General features: G+C 38.6%; 1 protein-coding gene across 6 annotated transcripts in view; it reads left to right on the top strand.

Annotated features, from left to right (window-relative positions):
• Nucleotides 1–22,105, top strand: part of INPP4B (inositol polyphosphate-4-phosphatase type II B) — a 718,440-nt gene that overhangs the window by 443,081 nt on the left and 253,254 nt on the right. The window lies entirely within an intron of this gene.

Raw genomic sequence — 22,105 nt, forward strand, 5'->3', positions numbered from 1 at the left:
TGTAACTTAAATTTTATCATCAGAAGCTCCAGTAAAATAATGTCAAATGCATTATGAACTGCACTTTAAGTTCCTGGAGTGTAAGGTTGTGACTGTGAATTTTTAGCTGTCTTGGTAATTTTTAGGACCGGATGAGAAAACAAAAGAGCTGCCGTTCTTTTTTCCTCTCCAGGTGGTATTTAAAGACCTATTAGAAAAAATTCTTCCATGATTTGATGCCTGCTTTAGGGAGCCTTCAGATCACTTCCTGTTTAGTCGCACTGATGGCTAACAGACAGGAAGCATAGAGCCCAAGGCCCCTCTGCACTGGCAGGATAGAGAGAAGGACCCCACGTGGGGTCGTGGTTTTAAGGAAGGGGAAGATTCTTACTCATATAGTGGCTCCCTCTCCTATCCACTGTTGCCTCTGCTACCTGCTACAGCATCTAGGAAGTTGGGAAATAAGGGATCCTCAAACTAAGCCTTCCTATCTTTTTCCAGTGGAATTTAGACTGCCTTCCCTATAGGTGAACAGGTAGGAAAAGGCCCCCCTCTGCTCCTCTCTTTACCAGATACTACACCTTATGTATTTCCAGTTAGTAATTTCAGTTAAGAAAATCTCTCCTCTGTTTGATGTGCTTTTTGTGGTATTAAATATACCCTAGTTTGAGAGACTTTCATTTCTTTCCTTAAAAATTTTTATTGAAGTATTATTGATTTACAGTGTTGTGTTAGTTTCTGCTGTACAACAAACTGAATCAGTTATACATACACATATATCCACTCTTTTTTAGATTCTTTTCCCATATAGGTCATTACAGAGTATTGAGTAGAGTTCCCTATGCTATACAGTAGGTCCTTATTCGTTATCTATTTTCTATATAGTAGTGTGTATATGGAGAGACTTTCATTTCTAAAGTACATAAATAATAAGGCTTCTCCTTAAGAAGACAGCCTTGTAGCTGAGAAATAAAAATATTTCTTTGTAGCATCCTGAGGTATTTATTCATGTAGCTAATTATAATTTGTTTCTTTTTTCCAGTTTAATAATTGCTTTTTTGTTTTGCATGAACTACAAATAAGAGGAGACATTTTTGTTATTTAATATTATATCAAAGCATGAGAAAATAAGAAATCTATGCAATGGGGAATAGATAAATAAGCCTCAGTGGAACTGCCTTTTTTCTTTAGGGAAAGAGAAAAAAACAGTAAGAAAAAAAAAAAAACTCTGAATGAAGTTCAAAGCCAGGATGTATGGGGGTCACTTGAAGCATAATTCACTTCCCTTCACTAAGTAATGTCCCCTTTCAGTTTCAAGATGTGGAGGTGAGAATGAATGACGTAAGCAAGAGGGTATAAAGAATTGTTGTGTGAGGGAAGTGCTTTTCACCAAACCCCTGAATGCTATCCAGCTAGCAGATAATGATTGGGGTCTACAACCTAGTCCTGTTAAAAAAAAACCCATCCTTCCAAGGGGGAGAATAATTGTTGTTCTTCATTATTTGTTATATTCCCAAGGCCCAACATAATTTTTGTGTTCCTTGAGTCTTCCGTTAGCTCCATAGAAAAGAGTACTCAAAAAAAAAAGAAAGAAAGAAAGAAAGAAAAGAGTATTTGTGCTTCTATGTGCGTTAGACAGGAGCCCAGGAAAGCAGCACTTACAGGACTGTACCTTAATGCTTTGTTTTGCTTCTCTTTTTGCGCACGAGCATGACTCTTAAGTCTGTATCAGTCATAGTCCCAATAGGAAACACATGGCGCTCGCAAATTAGGATAATTCCAGGAGGGTTTATTTACAAAGAGACTATTTGCAAAGTGGAACCACAAAGAGTAGTGCAGTAAACTGGTTTAATAATGGTAGAGCAGTTATCATTCCTAGGCCTGAAAGAAACAAGGCGGGGAACAGTTTCCAAAAAATAGAAAGAGAGACTTGAGTAAAGAAGGTCATGTCGACTGGAAGAAAATTGTACAACCTAAAAGTTGAGAATTATGTTTTATTCGGCGGACATTCTGAGGACTTCAAGCCCAGGACACAGCATCTCAGATACCTCTGAGAGACTGTTCCAAAGAGGCAAGGGGGGAGCCAGGATATATGGGAGCTTTTGCAACAAAGACCAGGAGTTGGAATCAAAAGCTTAGTGTTAATTAAAGAAAAACAGGTAGCCCAAGTTAAGGAATTTAACCTTTTCTATGTATGGGAAGATGCAAGAGTCTGGGCTCACTGAAATCATTCCTTGGGTATGCACCTCACTGTCTGGGGCCAGCATCTTGCTTTTCCCCATCCTGAATCCCCTCAGGGTGCACAGTCGGGGGTGACTGCTTTGGTGGAGGGCTTAGCAGTGGCTGTCCTGCAACCCATTTGTCTCCATCCTGAGTTTCCTCGGGGCTCACCCTCCAGGCAGCTGTAATGGGATGGCTTGACGGCTGCAACAGCCTTTGTTTATGGATATGGTAGGCAGTGTTTTTCATTCACAGCCAGTTTGGTCAAGGGGCACAGCCACCAGAAGCTACCTCACGGGAAGGAAGCCGAGGTCATTTCCTAACCTCCCTTTCCCCCTCTGGGCCCTCCAGCCTGCTGCCAGGGTCCCCACCATGAGAACCCAGCTAAAAGCCAGAGGACAAGGAAGTCCCTTCATGTCTTCCACAGAGCTCAGCCCCCAGGGGCGGATGACCAAAGCGGGAAAGGGTGGAGGAACAAAAAGGATCTGGCACGTTTGACACAAATTCCAACATATGGAAACTAGGATCTTGAAATGCAAGGTTGTTTTTTTTTTAGTGGCTTGTGATAATCAGAATAAATTAATAGCAAATACTTAGTACTTATGAGGCATTAAGGCTTTGAGAGCCTTACTCTTTTGAATTTGAAAAGCAGGAAAAATAACAACTCACTCATTAGTAGGACCTATGTCAAGGCAAAGGAGCAGATTTCTAAGCAGGGCAGTTATTTTCTTGCCAAATTGCCTTTAATTATAAACTCCTCGGACAACTGGATGGCTAGTCTGTCATGTGGCACTTAATCAACTGGATTTTTGAAATTAGAGTGTTTGTTATATATAGGTCAGTATCTAGGTGTTGGGCTCTATGGTGGGGAAGGTTTCAGACACGTATGGACAGTCCTGAAAACATATGCAAAGTGACACATAGGCAACTTTAGGATGACATAGTTGAAAGCAGGTACGTAAGTGCTGACACACTGCTTCCAGAATGCAAAATTGGAGATAATGCTATTAGATACATCCTTGAGATGTCTTTTAGACATGTATGGTTATATATTCCTTTTTCCTCACCTTGTCATAATGCTTTCAAATATGAACATTTAAAAGAGTCAGGTGGAACAGATACCATGAAAAGACAAGTTATAGAAAGGAGGAAACATTTGCAACACTTATAAATTACAAAGGATTAAGATCTATTGTATATATAAAATCTATAAAGGACACCTACAAATCAATAAAAATAAGGCAAATTATTATAATTATAGGGGAAAAAGGCAAAAGATTTGGACCAGCACTTCACCAAAGAGAAAAATCTAATGACCAATAAACATTTGGGATTCAGCCGTATTAAACAGAGAAATGTTAATTAAAACTATGATGAGATATAATTACGTATCAGCTGTTGGCCAAAAATTTAAAGATCGAATCATTTCAAGTATCGATAAAGATGTGAGATTTTCATACAGTTGGAGGTAAATGCTACAACCATTTTGAAACACAATTTAGCATTCTAGTTCAGTGAAAGATGTGATCTCAAAAGACCCAGCAATTCTCCCGAGTAATTATCCTAGAAAGTGATTTGCAGGTGTGTTCCAGAATACGCGTGAAGAATTTCACAGCAGCAGTTCATCCCAGCCAATACCTGGAAATAATCCAAATATTCATCAAGAATAATAGGGGTAAATAAATTGTGGTATAGTCATACAATAAATTGCTATCTGGCAATGAAAATAAATGAACCTTAGCTATATGCAACAATTTGGATAAATTACAAAAAAATGGTTGAGTAAACAAAGCAACACAAAGGGACTTGTAAAGTATTTATGTATTTTATATTAAGTGAAAATGTAGGTAAGAAGAAAGCCCTCATTTTTTGGTTTAGGCATGCATTCTTTAGTGGTAATACTCTTAAGGAAGAAAAAGGAAATCATTACAAAAGGACAATGGTTATCTTTGGTGGAAAAGGTAGGGGTTGTATTGAGGAAGAGGCTCAAAAAGGAGGTTTTCTACTGGCTAAGTTGCATTTCTTCCAGAGGTGGTGGTTACACTGGTGTTAATCTGTACATATTAAACTATACACATAAGATTATGCAGTTTTCTTTCTGCTAAGAATAGACAAACGACTTTTAAAAAGTCAATTGACTCTCCATTCTCCATGTTCTACAGTTTGATAATTGATCCTGCCTGTCTCTCAAGGGTATTTAAATGCCCTATTTTTATTTATTTATTTAACATCTTTATTGAAGTATAATTGCTTTACGATGTTGTGTTAGTTTCTGCTGTATAACAAAGTGAATCAGCTATATGTATACATATATCCCCATATCCCCTCCCTCTTGTGTCTCCGTCCCACCCTCCCTATCCCACCCCTCTATGTGGTCACAAAGCACTGAGCCCTGATCTCCCTGAAGGTGCTATTTTTAAATTTCAGATTGCATTTTAGTGGCAGAGAAGTTAACATGACTAGCATAACATAAAATGTGAATATATAGTAAATGTCCATTAGATTTGCGTATTTCTTCACTTCTGGCATATGGAAAGCAAAGCCATTTTTAAGGTATACGTGAGAAACCTGGTGTCACGAGGAAGAAAATCAGTGCTGCTGTTAACAGTTGAACTCTAAAGAGTAAGATAGATGAGGTGAGGAGTTAATACAAGGTATTTGGGACTAAAAAAAAATGAACAGGACCAGAGCTGAAGCTGGAGAAGAGAAGCATCCTGTACCCAAGCAAACATTAGGAACCAGTTCACTAGAATTTTTTGTTTTTGCTGCTGAAAGGTTTAATCTGAGTTGCTATTAATAAAGAAAATGGGAGAAGGGAAGAAGCTCCCATGGAAATGGTCGGATGCCTTTCTTTTTATAACTCCCCCAGCTGCTTTGGGAATTCTTGGATCCTTAGAGAGACTTTTTTTTTCCTGCATTTTTTCCCAGGAAGCAGCAGACAGAGCATTAATCAGAGTTAATGCCTGAGTTACAGGCATCATCCTTGGGAGGTCTTCGGAGGCCAAACTTCTAGTGGGATTTCAGGGGAGCGGTTGCCATAGGTGTGGTTGCTCCCTAGAGAATTTATCCATTGTGTATTTAAATGCAGCTCACCAACTGCCTCAATGCAGTATGCATTCAAAAACAGAACAAAACCAAACAAAAAACAGTGAAGTTAGTACCTGTAATAACCACAAGATCATGCAGTTATGCTGTGGAATTTTAGAGTGTATATGTACAAATCCTTTTCTCTTATATATGAGAACTTTATTGTAATGTAACATCATATATCTTTATATATTTTAACTAAATGTACTACTGTTTTCCAGCCTTCTTGATTTCTACAAAAACATTTGAAAACTAAAAGATGGAGAGGAAAGATTTGGTCATTTAACAACCTCTCCTCCATTTTGAAAGAATACATTCTTTCGGTCTTGGTTTGTCAAACCTTAATGTACTCGGGGATCACCTGAGGACCTTGTGAAATGCAGATTCTAATTTACAGTCCGGGGCAGGACCTAAGCTTCTGCATTTCTAACAAGCTCCTAAAGGATCCCAATGGTGCTGACCCAACAGCCTGGCTTTGTGCAGCAGGAACACAGGGAACAAAGGTGTGGCCCCAGCTGATCCAATCAGACAGGATGCTCAGGAGGCACCCGAGATGGTCCCCATAATCTGTCTCCGTGTTTCAAAGTTTTCATTGTGGCTACTTGTCTGCGATTTTATAAGTTTTTTAAGGAAAAATGAAACATTGGGCCTAGGCCTAATTTTGTTCTGAGCTAATTGTGAGACCAGGGAGATGTTGATCAAAGGGGACCCACTTCCACGTATAAGATGAAGTTCTGGGGATGTAACGCACAGCATGGTGACTATAATTAACACTACCCTCTCGCATACTTGAAAGTTGCTAAGAGTTGATCTTAAGTGCTCTCACCACACTCAAAAAAGGTAACCAAAATGAGGTGATGGATGTGTTAATTAGCCCGAGTGCAGTAATCATTTCACAGTATATATCAAATCATCACATTGTATACTTTAAATATGTATAATTTTTATTGGTCAATTATACCTCAGTAAAGCTGGAAAAATTAAAATTTTTTTTATTTTGCAAAATACTTTTTCAAGTTGCTGGATTAAATTATTTTTAATGTCTTTTCTAACCCCAAGACCCCTTAGCTCATAAATGATAGAACACTCTGAAGTGGGTTTCTGTGATGACAGATACGATCTGCCGTTTTTTCTATTTCTTAAATTTCCTCACTGTAAGTGTTCTTCTTTTTCTCCTTTAATAAGGTTTCCTATTCATTTCTCAAGGACGTTGAGAAATATTTCTCTTTTGCTTTAAGAATAGCATTTAATACTCTTCTGTTCCGAGCTCTTTTTATGAATATTGATATGCCTATGAAGGCTACTAATCTATTATTACAAAACCTGTACTAAGTGTCCAGCCATATTTACCTGCCTTTTTATTTTAAAGAAAGTGAAAAAAAAGCCAAAAACAATATCTCATGGTGCTGTAAATGTCTTTTTTTTAAAATATAAAATTGTCTGAAGTCCCTGAAACATGATAATGTAAGTACAAACTGTCATATTGTATACCTTGGTTTGGAATAAGCTGTGAAATAAAACTTGTGCGAAACAGCTATTCTAAACTTTAGATTTTCTTAAGGAGGCAAAATTATTGGCATGGTTAATTCCCTTAAAGAAATTTTTGCTTGCTTAATTGAAACAACTGTTAAAAATTCCTTAATGGAAGATTTTCCTAAGAGTTTAGACTCTAATAAAAGTCCTAGATATGAATAAGCCTGTTTATGGACTAGGACACATACTGACAACCTTAGGTTTTTCTCCCAACTTTGTGGTACATCTCAGTAAAAATACTTTCCTAAATAGTAATACATAGCATGGTCTGTGGCCTGTGAAGTTTACAATCAGAGGATCTAAAGACAGAGAACATTTTGTAGCATCCCAATACTAGCTACCAGGGCACTTAAAACTGACCCTGGAGCCCAGATATGTCATGAGACCGATTCTGGTCAGCCAGATTCTTTGTGTGTTTCTGCATCTTTCCCATGGCCAAAGTTTCCATTGATTTTAAAAGAATTTCTCAGCAGCTACTGGGAATCTGATTGAATAGATAGAACTGGTCACCTCTTAGCCAGATATTTGCGTTCCCCTGAGTTTAAACTTGATTAAAATCATTGGTTTCTCAGACATAGAAAACAAGTTTATGGTTACCAAAGGGGAAAGGAGGGGGAGGGATAAATTAGGAGGTTGGGATTAACAGATACGCACTACTACATAAAAAATATGAAACAACAAGGACCTATGGTATCACGCAGGGAACTATACTCAGTATTTTGTAATAACCTAGAAGAAAATAATCTGAAAACAAATATATATATATATAGAGAGAGAGAGAGAGAGAGAGAGAGAGCTGAATCACTGTGCTGTACACCTGAAACTAACACGACATTGTAAATCAACTATACTTCAATTAAAAAAAAAGAAAAAAATTGTTGGCTTCTGAGATATGGTTTTATTCCCTGTGATATGAGACTAAGGATGATTTTACTTTCAAATTATTAATGGTAATATAGTGGTTATTACACGCAGTTCTCCCTGGAATAGATGCCTGAGCAGGCTGTAGTCAGGCTCACGGCACACTGAGATCTCAGGTGACCTGGATTCAAGCACCTCTGCTGTGCTGACTTCTCTGCCATGACCCCACGGTGGGGTGCCGGAGCCTGCTTCCGTCAGCCCCAGAGAACTGATCGTCCACACCTCTTCCCAACTACACGATCAGTTATCCTGAGTGGTAGCTTGTAGCGGGCCAGGGTGAGAATATTTTCACCACCGAAATTGGCACTCTCTATAAGTCATAGCTTCTCCTCCCATCCCCAGCCTCTGAGAACCAGTTGTTAGACCTTCAGTGGCACCCCACTGCTCTTAAAGGCAGAATGCTATCCAGTATGACTAAAGTCCCTGAATTTCCTTACCTGTGGTCTCATCCAGTGCCAAGAAGGAGCACCCTTATCTGAGAATGTTTGCAAGTTTCTTCCTGACAGTATCAAAGGAAAATTCACTTTAAGAAGTAGGAAAGGTGAAAGCACAACTTTTGATAAAAAGAATTTATGAAAATGCCCCTTGTTGTCCCTGTGAGTGGACTTAGCTTAGTGCTCTTAGTTTTAAACGGTTCTCTCTTAAGTGCCTGAATTCATTAGCTCCAATTAGCCTGCCTCTCTACACGCTGAGGCAGCAAGAATACCAAGTGTAAACTCATCTTAAGCACAAACGTGCATTATAAATGGCGGAAACACTCCAGCTGTTTAAGTTTTCAGCGTTAAGATTCTAGGTTTTAAATGTCTCCTTGAGACAGTAAATTCCTTAGACATCTGAGAAGATATATTTTAAAAGCTCTGAATGGTTTGAAGGGATAGGAATACTTTGGCCTTTGTTGAATAGTTATAGTTTTAATCAAATTGCTTTACTGAATGCAAGTGTGTGTGCATACGGATGTGTGTGTCTTTGGTTAAAACAGACAGAAAAACTGATTAGAAAATGAAAGAGCCATCTCACAGGCAGCTCCAGTGCAGACAAAGAATGTTCCACAGCTTTAACTTAAAAAATCCAGAGTTGGATTTCCAAGGTGTATTTTTTTTATTTTTTACTTTATATTAAAGTATAGTTGATTTAAAATGTTGTGTTAGTTTCAGGTGTGCAGCAAAGTGATTCAGTTATACCGATATCTATTCAGATATCTATTCTTTTTCAGATTTTTTTCCCATTTAGGTTATTACAAAATATTGAGTAGAGTTCCCTGTGCTATACAGTAGGTCCTTGTTGATTATCTGTTTTATATATAGTAGTGTGTATATGTTAATCCTAAACTCCTCCAAGGTGTATTTTAAGTCAGGCCCTATGATGTGTAAAATCGTGCGTATGTGGAAAGATGCTTTTCAGAAGTCCTGTTAATAGGTATCTTGTGCTGGAAAGAAGGGGTTTGGTTTCAAAATTAAAGGTGCTGTTCTTCCTTTTTATGATCTGTCCATCCATCATTATTTGCTGTTCATGGGTCTTTGAATCATTGCTTGCTGACATGGTTCAAATGCAAAGATGAAACAATGAAGATATTCTCTAAATTCTACTGTCACAGGTACCTGCCAGGAGCGCTGAATCCATTAATAAACAATCCTATTCATAGGGGTTTCTTTAGTAATTATAATTCTGTTATCACTCAGTTTGTTTATAATTTTTTTTTCAGGGAATTGAGGTCTTTCGCGCTTTTAAGGTAACATGCTTCTTCTGAAGATTCTTCTATTTCAAGAGCTGTGCTCTTCTTTAATATCCATAATGTAAATAGGATGTACATAGTACATTTATTGTTTAGTACTAAATGTATTTCAATAATTATTCATCCACAAATATTCTTATGATAGTTGAGCATTATTATCCTCAGAGATTAATGTAATTACACATATAGGAAATTTATATACTAACTTTATTTCTCTGTCAGTATCAAAGTGCTTTCTGTAAATATTCAGAAATGAATTAAATGACTCAAGGCAGCCTAATGATTATCCTTCTAAAGCCTAAATACCTAGCTTGAGCCTGACACTAGAAAAGTAAAGTGATGGTAATAAAACTCTAATTTGCAAATGACTCCTAATTGTTCACCCTTTCCACTCTTGACCTTCTGCAGTCTGTCCTCCGTATAGAATCAGAGTAGTATTTTTAAAGCATGAAAAAGATCACATCACTTCTTGGCTCAAAACCCTGATTGAGTTTCCCATTGTAATTAGAATGAGGACTCTACTCTCCCAGAGCCCTCCCTTCCTTTGAATCTACCTCCCTCTTCTTTCTTCCTCCTTCAGCTACTTTTCTCAGACACTGTGACCTCAGGGCCTTTGCACTTGATGTTGCTTTGGCCTGCAACACTGTTCCCCCTTATTTTCCTCTGAACTGGCTTCTCTTCTTTAGCAGGTCTTAATCAAAGTCATCTGCTCAGAGAAATTCACCCTCACCATTATATGTAAAATACCCCCATCCAATTAACACTTTATTCCCTTACCTTATTTTACTTCCATGCATACTTACTAATTTACCCATTTTGATATTTTCCATCTCTTCTTGTTGCTAGAATGTAAGTCTATGAAGTGATTATTCCTCGTTCGCAACCATGTCCCTCATACTTAGAATGACAGAAGATCAATATAGGCAAAAGCATCGGGGAGATGGGAGAAACGCAAATTAAAGGAACCCTAGGGATTCAGATGGGCTGGATCAGTGGGTTCATGTAGTAAACATCACATCCATCTCTGAAAGAGATTCTACAGCAAAAATCTTGTTAACAATGGTAAGATTGTGAAATAGACAATGTGAAACACAAGTCTCAGATGTTGAGGAAGAAGCAGTATTTCTCAAACCTTTGGTCTCAGGATTCTTTTACATTCTTAAATGCTATCTCAAATCCCAAAGGGCTTCTGTTTATGTAGGTTTTAATGATCATGGATGTTTACATTAGAAATGAAACTCAGAAATTTTAAAAGTATTTATTAATTCACTTACAATTGCAAATAATAAACCCATTATATGTTAACATACATACTACATGCTTTTGAAAATAAATTGTATTTTGGAAAACTAAAAAAATATACTGAGGGAGTGGCATTGTTTTACATGTGTGTAAGTCTCTTTACTGTGTGATTAATAGGGGAGAACTGCATTGTCATGCCTCAGTCTGTAGGCAAATCACAATTCTTGCAGCATCTGGAGAACTCAACTGTACATTTGTGAAAGAATGAGAGTAAAAAGTAAAATACTGTCTTAGAATTATTAGGAAAATGGTGTTGACTTTGCAGATCCCCTGACTGGACCCCATTAGAGAACTGCTGATCTGGGGTTTGAGTCAGACCTAAACTGCAGGCATTTCGTGTCCCAGCTGCTACTCACACGTCACAGGATTCAGTATGCACCTGGTCTGTTAAAGTATGAGGTGACCTCAACTTAATGAGATCGTATCCCCAATTTTGGAAATCAATCTTCAGAAACGTTAAATACATTTTTCTATACAGGCAGGGTTCTTCATCAGTATTACCTTCCTAGGAAGAGCTCACAGCATTCAGTTTAACGCCTTTGCTCTTTTAAGACAACACTGAGTGCGTCCTGCAGTAGACCCTGGCCACTGCATGATAACGTTTCTTTGAGAAGAGCCATCCTTGGTTCCTGTTTGAGACGCCACAGTCACATTTCCCCCTGCGGGGAAACTGCGAACTTTGTTTCAATTTGCCCACATTGTCTTCAGTCCACTGTAGTGGAAGTGTACTATCCTTTCAGCCCCAGCTGCAGGCAACACGACAACAGCAGTGTTGAAAGCATTGGTTTGGGAATACAGAAGATTCCGGTCGAGGCGTTGGCTTTTTGACATACTAACCCCGTAACCTGGGAAGAAAGTTACTTATCTTGACGTTTTGTTTTCAGGCAGGTTGAAAGGTACTGAAAGTGTGAGCCTCAGTTTTCTCATAAGGTTTGAAAAGTTTGAAGTTTTCTCATAAGGTTTGAAGAGTAAATGAGAAGAGAGCAGTGAAAACTCTGAGTGATTAGAAATGGGTTATTTAAAGGAGTGTAAATAATGCCTCCGAATTTTTAAAGCTTCTCCAGGTGGTTCTCAAGTGCAGCCAGTGCCCAGACACAATGATGGAATAAATTATTAGATACTTTGGTGGAATTCCATAGAGAAAGAAACTAGGGTGATGATAGAATGCAGCTGCTGAATTATCCCAGTTTTGCCTGAAGACGAACACAGCACTTCATCGGATAGCTACATCAAAAGCCTTCCCTCTGTGCCAGTATACACCATTATATTCCAATTTGTCAAAAAATATGCTTTGTGGGTTGATTATACAAATCAATTGATCTTTACCCAGGGCTTGGTGATCTTCTTTTGACTGGGGTTACAAAAGCCTGGGTTGTAAATGATCTCTTAAAATACTAAGTGATATCGCAATAATTTTATTTTAAAGCTACCTAGAAATTATTTAGCCTTATAGTGCTGGGACTAATGACTTTCACTGAGCAACAGAGTAATAGACATGTGCTTGTGTAGATATCACTGTTCTCTGTCTAAAGGCTCGTTCATTAACTCATGACTGTGGTCTTAACTGGAGGCTGTTAATACCTTAAGGATGGTGGTTTTGAGTCTGGCAACGTGATAAACTGTGTCTGTTTCTATTCCCTGTGGCCAATAGATTTTTGGTTTTTAAAACTCATTAAGCAGCCCTAGGGAAGACAATTAAAGCCACCACGAGCGGGGGCTCAGAAAGGCACACCACCATGGAAGGGGTGCAGACTTTGAAAGCAGACCATTTCGTGTCTGATCTGTAACTTGCTATTGAAGTGAGCAAATTACTCCAGTTTTCTGAAACTGAGTTCTCTCATCTGTAAAATGGGCCAAACAAGAATAATACAACACAGAACTATAGGAATTGAGTGAGATAATACAAGTAAAAAAAATTAATGCACATGCCTCTGAAATAATTAACCCATAGGTGAAGGAAGTATAGTTATTTCCTTTGATTCCATTATCCTTATTTATCAATTATAAGTTTGTATTATTTCTTTCTAGGGTAGCACATATTCAACCTAGGTCTAGTGCTGGGATCAAGAGATCAGTTCCCATTGACTCTCTTTCCATTTTTCAGAATGATGGTACAGTTATTTTTGTATATTGGAGTTGTGGAGAAATAGAGGAAGCAGAATGAAAGCAGTAATGGAGGTTTAACCTGACCAAAAATCTATTAATATGGATACATTTGAGTCGAATGCTCTGTGTATTGAAATGTTAATAATATTCTCATGTGAGGCTTTGGAAGTCAGCAGGAATAGAATTCTCAACTTATAATGAGCAGCTGTTTAGCAAATTATTAGTTAATGTCTTCAGTGCCTCTAAAACACATTTTTAGATTCTGTTTCTGCAGTGCAGAGAAGTCCTTTATTCTTTACCTCAGTTTTAAAAATAGCTAAATATCTATTAACACTGAAAAAAGTTTTGTTTTTAAATTGTACAGCTCTTTGGAGGTTTGTCCTATTTGTTTTAGGTAAGTGCCCAGGACAAGACTTGACTCTGAGATGCAGTGTAAGATACCTGATGGGGTCTGACCAGTGCTGCCTTTCCCAGGCTAGTGTCCCTTTCAGGGGGCTCCAGAGGTAAAGAGTATGAAAGGCAGAAGGGTTTATGCTCAGAACAGAGGTAGAGAGACCTCTCTGACTTCATGAAAACTAGACCTCAGTTTTAGCATCTCTTATTTTCAGTCGAGCCTGTATCTTTCAGTGACTCTCTTGGAAAGGGAAATGGAATAAAATGTGGGTAATGGCAGGGATACCCAGAGTTACGTGACTCTGGAGCACATTTGCTGTCACCATTAACTTAAAGAACCACATGACACCTATATGACCGGTAGAAGTTAGCATAATGGTGTATTCATATAGTGAAATTAGTAGCCTTAAAAGGCCACCAATTAAACATAAAGGGACCGATGTGACCAGAGGGCTGTGGTGTGACCACCATTGCCTTAGAGAAATGGAAAACTCCTACGGTTAGATGCATCTAAACTAAGAGTGCTTACACTTTTCTGAATGTTCTCTCATTTGGCTTGGGAATCTCTAGAATGTTCTTGTGTATATCATTTGCATAATATGTTTTGACATGTGAAAGGTGATCACGTTTACCTGGTAAAGATTAAGATAGCACATCACACTCAATAATTATTGGATTATTTTTAGTTAGTGCTCAGGCTTCAGGGTTAACTCTGCTTTTATGAAGACAACTACCTGTAGTTATCCATTTGTAACTGGTGTATCGAAGACTTAACAGACAGCCCAACATGTAATGACATCTTTTGCCCTCTCCGATCATATTTAGCTACTACATTCTGTTGAGTATCATTGTTCACCTCTTAATCACGTTTGGAAGATCCCTTAGCTTCGCGATAACTTTCAGATATTACAAAGGTTAGTTTGGGTAGGATGTGGCAGTTGAAACAAGCAGTGCTCCGTCTGACGCCACCTAGAAACAAGCCGAACGTGTTATAAAAATCACGTTTGAAAACATCATCAAGCTGTGACAGTAATAACAACGTGCGAAACTAAAATTCCAGAGAAAGGAGGACGTTTCAGAGTGGAGCTATCAGGAGCCTGTGGACTTTTCCTCTTCGGGCATTTGGTGATTCTGAGAGTAGGTTGAAGAACAGGCATTTGCCTGGACACGGGGCTGCTGCTCCTTAGAAGAAGAGAAAGTAGCAGAGCTTTCAGCCGTTGTGTTGGATGGACTGAGAAACTGAGACTTCAGGGACCTCAAATCAATGGGCACTTTTTCTCAGAAGAGAATCGCTGAATCCTGACCTTGACAAGAGGCGAAAGAACCAGGCCAAAAGCTTATATAAAGCAGAGTGAAACCTCCCACGGTTTCACAGTGTTTAGGAAACCAGGGAAAGGAACCAAAACCAGGCATGAGCCACAGCCCTAGAGGGAGTGTTGAATTGACAATGAGGGACTAAAAAGCCATCTCTCACCTGGGGGCGATTACGGATTCTCTCTGTAGCTAGAAGTCTGAGCATCTGTCTTTGCTAAACACAAGGTGGCAGCTGCCCGGCCCAGAACCCAGCAGAGATTCTGGTTTTCATGTGTAGCTGAAATGACAAACTTAGAGAACAGAAGGGACTCAAACTCACGGCTGGTCTGTGTCTAAAGACATTTGCCAGACACTGAAGCTGAGGCCCAGTACAAAAGCGGTACACTGAGACATCTAAGGATCTCCAGCATCCTTTCAAGGACTGAGGAGCAAAGACCAGTTAGGCTGTCAGCTGAAAGTTACGGAAGGCCGTACCCTACAACACAGGTAGACTGAGTGGCTTAGTTTGCTAAGGCTGCTATGAAAAAGTGCCACAGACTGAGGGGCTTTAACAACAGAAATTTATTTTCTCACATTTCTGGACTCTGGAAGTCCAAGATCAAGGTGTTGGCAGGGATGAGGTCTTCTGAAGCTTCTCTCCTTGGCTTGCAGATGGCCACCCTCCTGCTGCCTCTTCACATGGTTATCCCTTTGTGTTTGCACCCCTGGTGTCTCTTCCTCTTCTCGTCAAGTTACAGGCCCTATTGCATGAGTGCCCCATCCTAGTGGCCTCATTTTAACTTAATCACCCTGTCTCCAATGATAGTCACATTCTGAGGTACTGATGCTTAGGGCTTCAACATAAGAATTTGGGACTGGGGAAGCTTGGGATTGGGGGTAGAGGGAGCGTGGGATTGGGGGTAGACAGGTTGGGAAAGTGGAGATTCAGCCTACAACACCGAGTCTTACTAGATTTCCAGACTAGCTCTGGCCCAAATCAATCCCTGACTTGATGACAAGAGCAACCCCTTCCCCATGACATGATGTAACAAAGCATAACAAAGGAAAGACATGTCTGAAAGAAAATATTATCTGGAGCTCTACAGATGATTGACATTAAAAAAGTGACTAGTTACCTTCATAACCAGAAGAATAAATCCCATTACTTATTTAAGCGTGTTTAGGTGCAAATGAATATCTACCATTCTCCTCTGTGACCTGTTTCACTCGTAAGTACTCTAGACCAGACCATAAACATGTGTATGAATTACATGGGAACCTTGATGAAATGAAGACTCTGATTCAGTATGTCTGGAATGAGCCTGAGATTCTGCATTTCTATAACAAGCTTCTAGGGGACAGTCCTCAGACCATCCTCCTGACCAGCTTACAGACCAGTAGGTGATGAGTGTGTACACTGGAGTTTACGAAAAATTGCCCAATAAATAATGTTTAAGATCACTTCCAGCTCTGACATTCTGTTAACTTTAAAAAAAAATCTTTTCCAAAGGAAGACTTATTCTATCACTTGACCATTGCACAGTGCCTTTTTGTGAACTTGTATAGGATTTGGAATTTGTGAGGCTCACACTCAAAAAAGCTCATTTATTTTAGATCAGTAGTTCTGAACTTTGGCTACACATTGGAATCAAGTGGGGAGTGAGCCTTGAAAAACACTGATGCTGGAACAGACCCTTCCCTCAGAGATTCTGATGTAATTATTCTAGAATGTGGCCTGGAAATTGGCATTAAAATTATGCCGGGTGATTCCAATGTGTTGTCAAGATTAAGAACAACTGTTTTAGGGTAGCACTTTTAGTTGTTTATTTATTTTTACTAAAATAGTACTGGACCTGCTTTGACCACCCACCTCATTTACCAGGCCCATTTCTGGTAAAAGTAAGTAAATGCTGGTCACAGCCCACCTGCAAAGGAAGTAGGATTTACCCACAGTTGATAGTTGAATAACTTTTTCTTAGGAATTTTTTATCATCTGAAGCTAGATAGTTGCTGCTCCTTATAGACTGGGCATGTGATTTCTACTTTGCCACAGAGTCTTCTACAATCCCTATTGTCTCTTACACCCAGTTCACTTCTTTCATTAATTTAACCTGCTTGGAGCCTTTGGGTGTGTGAGTTTGTAACACTATCTCTACCGTACTAATTAGTGAGATAGTAAATTAGAGACTAAACATGTTCAAGGAGAAATTTTAAATGTACTTCTCAGGCATATTTCAGATAAAAATTTCACATTGCGTAGGTAGTTTTTCTAGGTTAGCTCTAAGACCCCTTCCATCTCTAATATTCTGTGGTCTAAATTGTTGGCATTTGTGCATAGCTCATTTTCCCCATCCACAGCTGGAAAATCAATATCTGAGTGGCTGATAGGTCTTAGACAATTGAAAATGCTTAACTATTATTATTGCATATTTTGACTCTTAACCATGTTATTAGTATTGCCTATAGGAATACGATGTCTTCTTAATCTCTGAGATTGCCAGTGTTTATAATAGTGGCTGGGTCATAATAAATAGTTAATGCATGTTTGTTGACATTAGAATACTGAATTAGGATTTAATATGACCTATTTTGCTTCATTTCTTCATAGCCATAAACTGAATTCAAAATTTCATTTACAACCAATGGGAGGTCTGAGTTATGCTGGCCACTGAAACAAATGTAAACATCAAAATCCAGTGTCTCAGCACAATGGACGTTTAGCTCTTATCATTGTGGTGGACAGACTTCTAAGATGGCCCCAAGGTACCACCCCATGTACATGTTTTACATAATCTGAAGATCTGAAGTGCAAGAAGGTTTGATGCAAACGAGATTCTTTATTGCTGGATTTGAAGATGGAGGAGGCCACACGGCAAGGAATGAGGGTCACCTCCAACAGTTTATAGCAGCGTCCAGCTGACAGCCGTCAAGATAACAGGGACCTCAGTGCTAGAGCTGCAAGGAACTGAGTTCTGCTAACAGCCTGCGGGAGCTGGCAGCTGACCTTTCCCTAGACAAGTTTTCAGATGAGGATGTGGCCAGCTGCCACCTTGATTTGAGCCTTGCATGTAGGACTGGATGGGAGAGCCCGGCCATACCAGGCCTGGACTTCTGACATACAGACTGTGAACTAATAAGTGAATGTTGTTTTAAACAGCTAAGTTTGTTTTTATTTTTTACACAGCTAACTAGAAAGTTAACCAATCATTTGATAGCCTAATACTGGTAGTGATGGATGGTGGATGGCTTTCTTTTATGTCGTCATTCTGGGACCAGGTGCAGCTCTGCAGTCACCTAAAGAGACAACGGAGAGGGCATTCTAGATCCACTTCTGAAAAATCCAGTTTAGATGCGGCAAACATCACTTATATTTTATTGATAGGAACTAGTTACATGGTTATCTGTCAATACAAGGCATCCTAGGAAATATAATCCTGACTGAGCAGCTTCCTCTCCAAAAATTCATATTGTGCAAGAGGGCTAAACATTTCTGTTGCAGTCAGATTTCCATGTGTTTGAATATTAAGGCAATTCTATATCTCATTCCAAGTGGAACAAGTAAATGTGATGATATTATATATTTTAATTCGAGATACAGAAAGAATAAGAGTAATGCATTTATTAGAAAAAAGGGATGTGTTTCAATGACGCATTCATTATCAGAGATCTTATCAGATATGACAGTAGTCTGAGGAAAGAACCTGGGCTTTCTCCCTGCCCGGAGGTATTCCTCCACTATTGCCAACATCTTCCATTCCGCCTTCCAGGGGAAGGTTGCTCCTTCCTCACCTACCAGTGAGGTCCAGACCTGGACAACCTGCCGCACAGCATCATGGCAGCACGGCCTCCCTGTGGATCTGGTTACCCAACGGTATCCTAGCACCACTCACCTATGAAAAGTACAGCAATCACCCTCCTCCCTGGCTCAGGGTAGCTGTGCCCAGCCTCTTTGTAGCAAGGGCGACTCTTTTAATAAGTTGTCCCCCATGGACTGGAGTGCTGTGTTCAGCCACTTCAGTGGTAGCCCAAGTAGCCTCTTGCTTGGAAACAAAGTTTATGAACTCATCTATAAGGATTTGATGAAAGAGTGTCACTCGCACTAGGCTACCTGATTTTCCTTTGGTTGTTTCTTTTTTTTTTTTTCAGGGTAAATTTAGTGCATAGAAGGTTGAGCTTATGAAGTTGATAGAGAAGGAAATGAATTTGTTTTACAGGAACCTTAAGAAATATTCAAGACGGAATATACAATTTTCTACATGACCTCTTCTAGTAATTGATCTTTCTTGCTTTATTTGATATCATAAAAATCCAGACAAAAGGATGTTCTAAGAACTCTAAATATGTAGTCAGGCAGACATTCTTATCTTCCAGGAAGGGACAGGAGACGGGGGTGGGGTGCGGTGAAGAAAAACAGGGAGAAGAACCGCTAATAAGACCAAAAAAGGGAAAATGAATGTCTAAGGAAGGCCAGTAAATCTCAGGAGGCATGACATTGCCAATGAACTGGAATATTCCAGATGCTACAGTAACAGCCATTGCTTCATCCCTTTCTCACCAAGAGGTCTCAGCTAAATCTGTCCAGGGTTTATTTATGGTTTTTTTTTTTCAGTGACACATTCCTCCCTCTGGTCCTGTCTCCCTGTCTCTCTGCTTCCTCCCATCTTTCCTCTGTCATCTCTTCCCTCTCTCTTTTGTCTTCTTTCTTGTTTCCCCTCCCCCCCTCACTTCTTCTCTTCCTCCTTCCCTTTCTCTCTCACTTCCTCCCTCCTTCCCTCTCTGTGTTTAAGTACTCTTCTAAGTGCTGAAAAGATGTCATACTCGTGACAACTTGTGGCATCTCTTATTAACCCCATGTTAAAGATAGCGGACGTAAAGGCAAAGGGCAACTGGCGTAAAGAGGTTAAATAATTCTTCCGATGTGAGTCTGGGCAGAGTTGGGATGATTCAAGGGGCTCCGATCATGTCACTCCTCTACTTGAACACCTTGCTAGATTTCCTAGCAATTGCATACAGCTCCGATTCTATAACATGATAGATGGATCTCTACAACAAATGGCCCCCAGCCTCTCTCCCCAAACACAGTCGGCTTTTGTCACATCCCTAGAGGCCCCCATGTTATAGCATCATCAGACTACTCACTCTTTTCCAAACACAGATGGGCTTTTATGACTCCATGCTGCATGCCTGATACATAACGCCTTGCTTAGTTTGTCGCATCCTTCTTTACCTAAAACTCTTACGCATTGTTCAAAACCCAGACCACCTCTTTTGTGAAGCCTTTCCTGACACTTACAGGCTGAACTAGTTACTCTTCACTCTGAATGCAGACAGGAAAATGCTCACATTTCCATTATAGAATTTACAGCATTGTCCTGGATTATTTATACATTTGTCCTGCCCACCAGACTCTGAAGTCCTGAAGAGAAGGAATGGGACCTTATTCACTGGCAAACCCAGTGTTTGCCACCTAGTTTGTGTTCACTGTGAAGAGGGTTGTACGATCACGCAAGAAAAGCATCATTGATATGTAACCTATATGCTAAACATAAGTAGTACTGACCTTAAATATAAAGGTTTTAGAACTGTACATACATGCTAACTTAATCAAACATTTCCTATAAAAATTTGACTTTATACAATTTAAAATTGATTTATAATTTTGTCTTTCAGTTCCTCTAAATCAAGAGCTCTGCTAGTGATTTAATAAAATGTGATGTACATGTACTTTTCAAAAATACTTTTATTATGTAAAGTGAAATTCATTCTCTCTCTCCTTCACACACAAACACACGCACACACTGGATATGGCAAACCAGTCTGTGAATATCTTTAGACTTTTTCATAGTATACACCTTTGTGTTAAAAATCTTTTTTTCTATATAGTTTATTCATATTTATTTAACATTTAAGAAATAAATGTTATACTGATAAAATCAATTTAAATTTAGGAGTTTAATGACGGTGTTGCAGGAATTGTCACTATTATTCTACCTTTGTCCAACATTAGATTGCATTGTCTACACACACACACATGCACGCACACACACACACACACACTATATGCAGTCCTACATATGTTTAACAGTTTCGGACTTCTTTCACTTTATTTCTAAATTCAAGCATATCCCTTTGGATGGTGTTATTTGGATGTCAAATATTTTCTTAAAATGATATATAAGTATACCCATATATATTAGTGTATGAGTTGCATGTATGTGAATATTTATTCACTGTATATATAGTTCATTCTGGTATATATATGTATATAGTGTTATGTGTATGCACACACTATGTGTATAGTCCATATAAATATATACATATATGTATATATATGCGCACACACATACTGTATTTATATATCCCTTTGGATGATATTATTTGGGTGTCAAATATTTTCTTAAGGTGATATATAAATATACACATATATACATGTGTGTATTAGTTGCATGTATGTGAATATTCCCTATATATGTAGTTCATTCTGATATATATATATATGTATATATGTATATAGTGTGTGTGTATATACACACACTATGTATATAGTCTATACATGTATATATACATATACTATATTTATATATCCTTTTGGGTAATGTTATTTGGATATCAAATATTTTCTTAAAATGATGTATAAATATACACATATATATGTGTGTGTATGAGTTGCATGTATGTGAATATTTATTCACTCTGTATATAATTAATTCACTATGTATATAATTTATTCTAGTATACATATGTATATATGTATATAGTGTGTGTATATTACACATGCTATGTATATAGTCTATACACACACACTGTATTTATATAGTCTATGTGTGTACACACACACACTATATGGTCCATTACAGCATGCTATATATTAATATATAGTTTCCAAGCTTCCTCATCCTTTGAGACCAGCTAATGATTTCCAGATAATGAGACTGAAGGGTACCTCTGAACATTCTGGACCAAAGAACGTTAATGCAGCTACCAACCTGGAAATGCTCTTAAACAGTGAGCTCTCTGTCATGAAATCCTGAGCTGAGCATGTTCTGTAAATTGTGTTTACTCTGTGGGGGTCTCTCCTGTCATTATTTTGTGTGACAAAATAATGGTGAACAATTTTGAGTCATAATGACTGACAAATTGTACAAGTGATAATGCTGGATCTGTCATAAAGAAACAAAGAAGTACGATTGCCCTTGCTGCACCTCCAAAGGGATTTTGTTAAAATGACCCCCTAAAATGTTGATCCATTATATGTTCCTGGGTTCCTCTCTCCCATCCCTCCCCGCAGCCCTCTGCTCTCCAGTTAAACACAGTGTTCTTGTATGTTGCTGTGTATTCATTTAACTTGTTTATCTCATCCTTACTTCAAATTTAGATATACTAGGTTTAGGTTTTATGTTTTCTTCCTGCTTTTACTAGCTTTTCCGTAAGTGAGAAAGATAATTGTGACTTCTTTTTATCGGAAACATCTTTTTTCTTAAATAGAGAATCATAGACTCGTAACTGTACATTAGGGTCAATATCCGTGGACAGGAAAGA

The sequence above is a fragment of the Pseudorca crassidens genome, chromosome 4, assembly GCF_039906515.1.
Source record: "Pseudorca crassidens isolate mPseCra1 chromosome 4, mPseCra1.hap1, whole genome shotgun sequence".
NCBI classification, from domain to species: Eukaryota; Metazoa; Chordata; class Mammalia; order Artiodactyla; family Delphinidae; genus Pseudorca; species Pseudorca crassidens.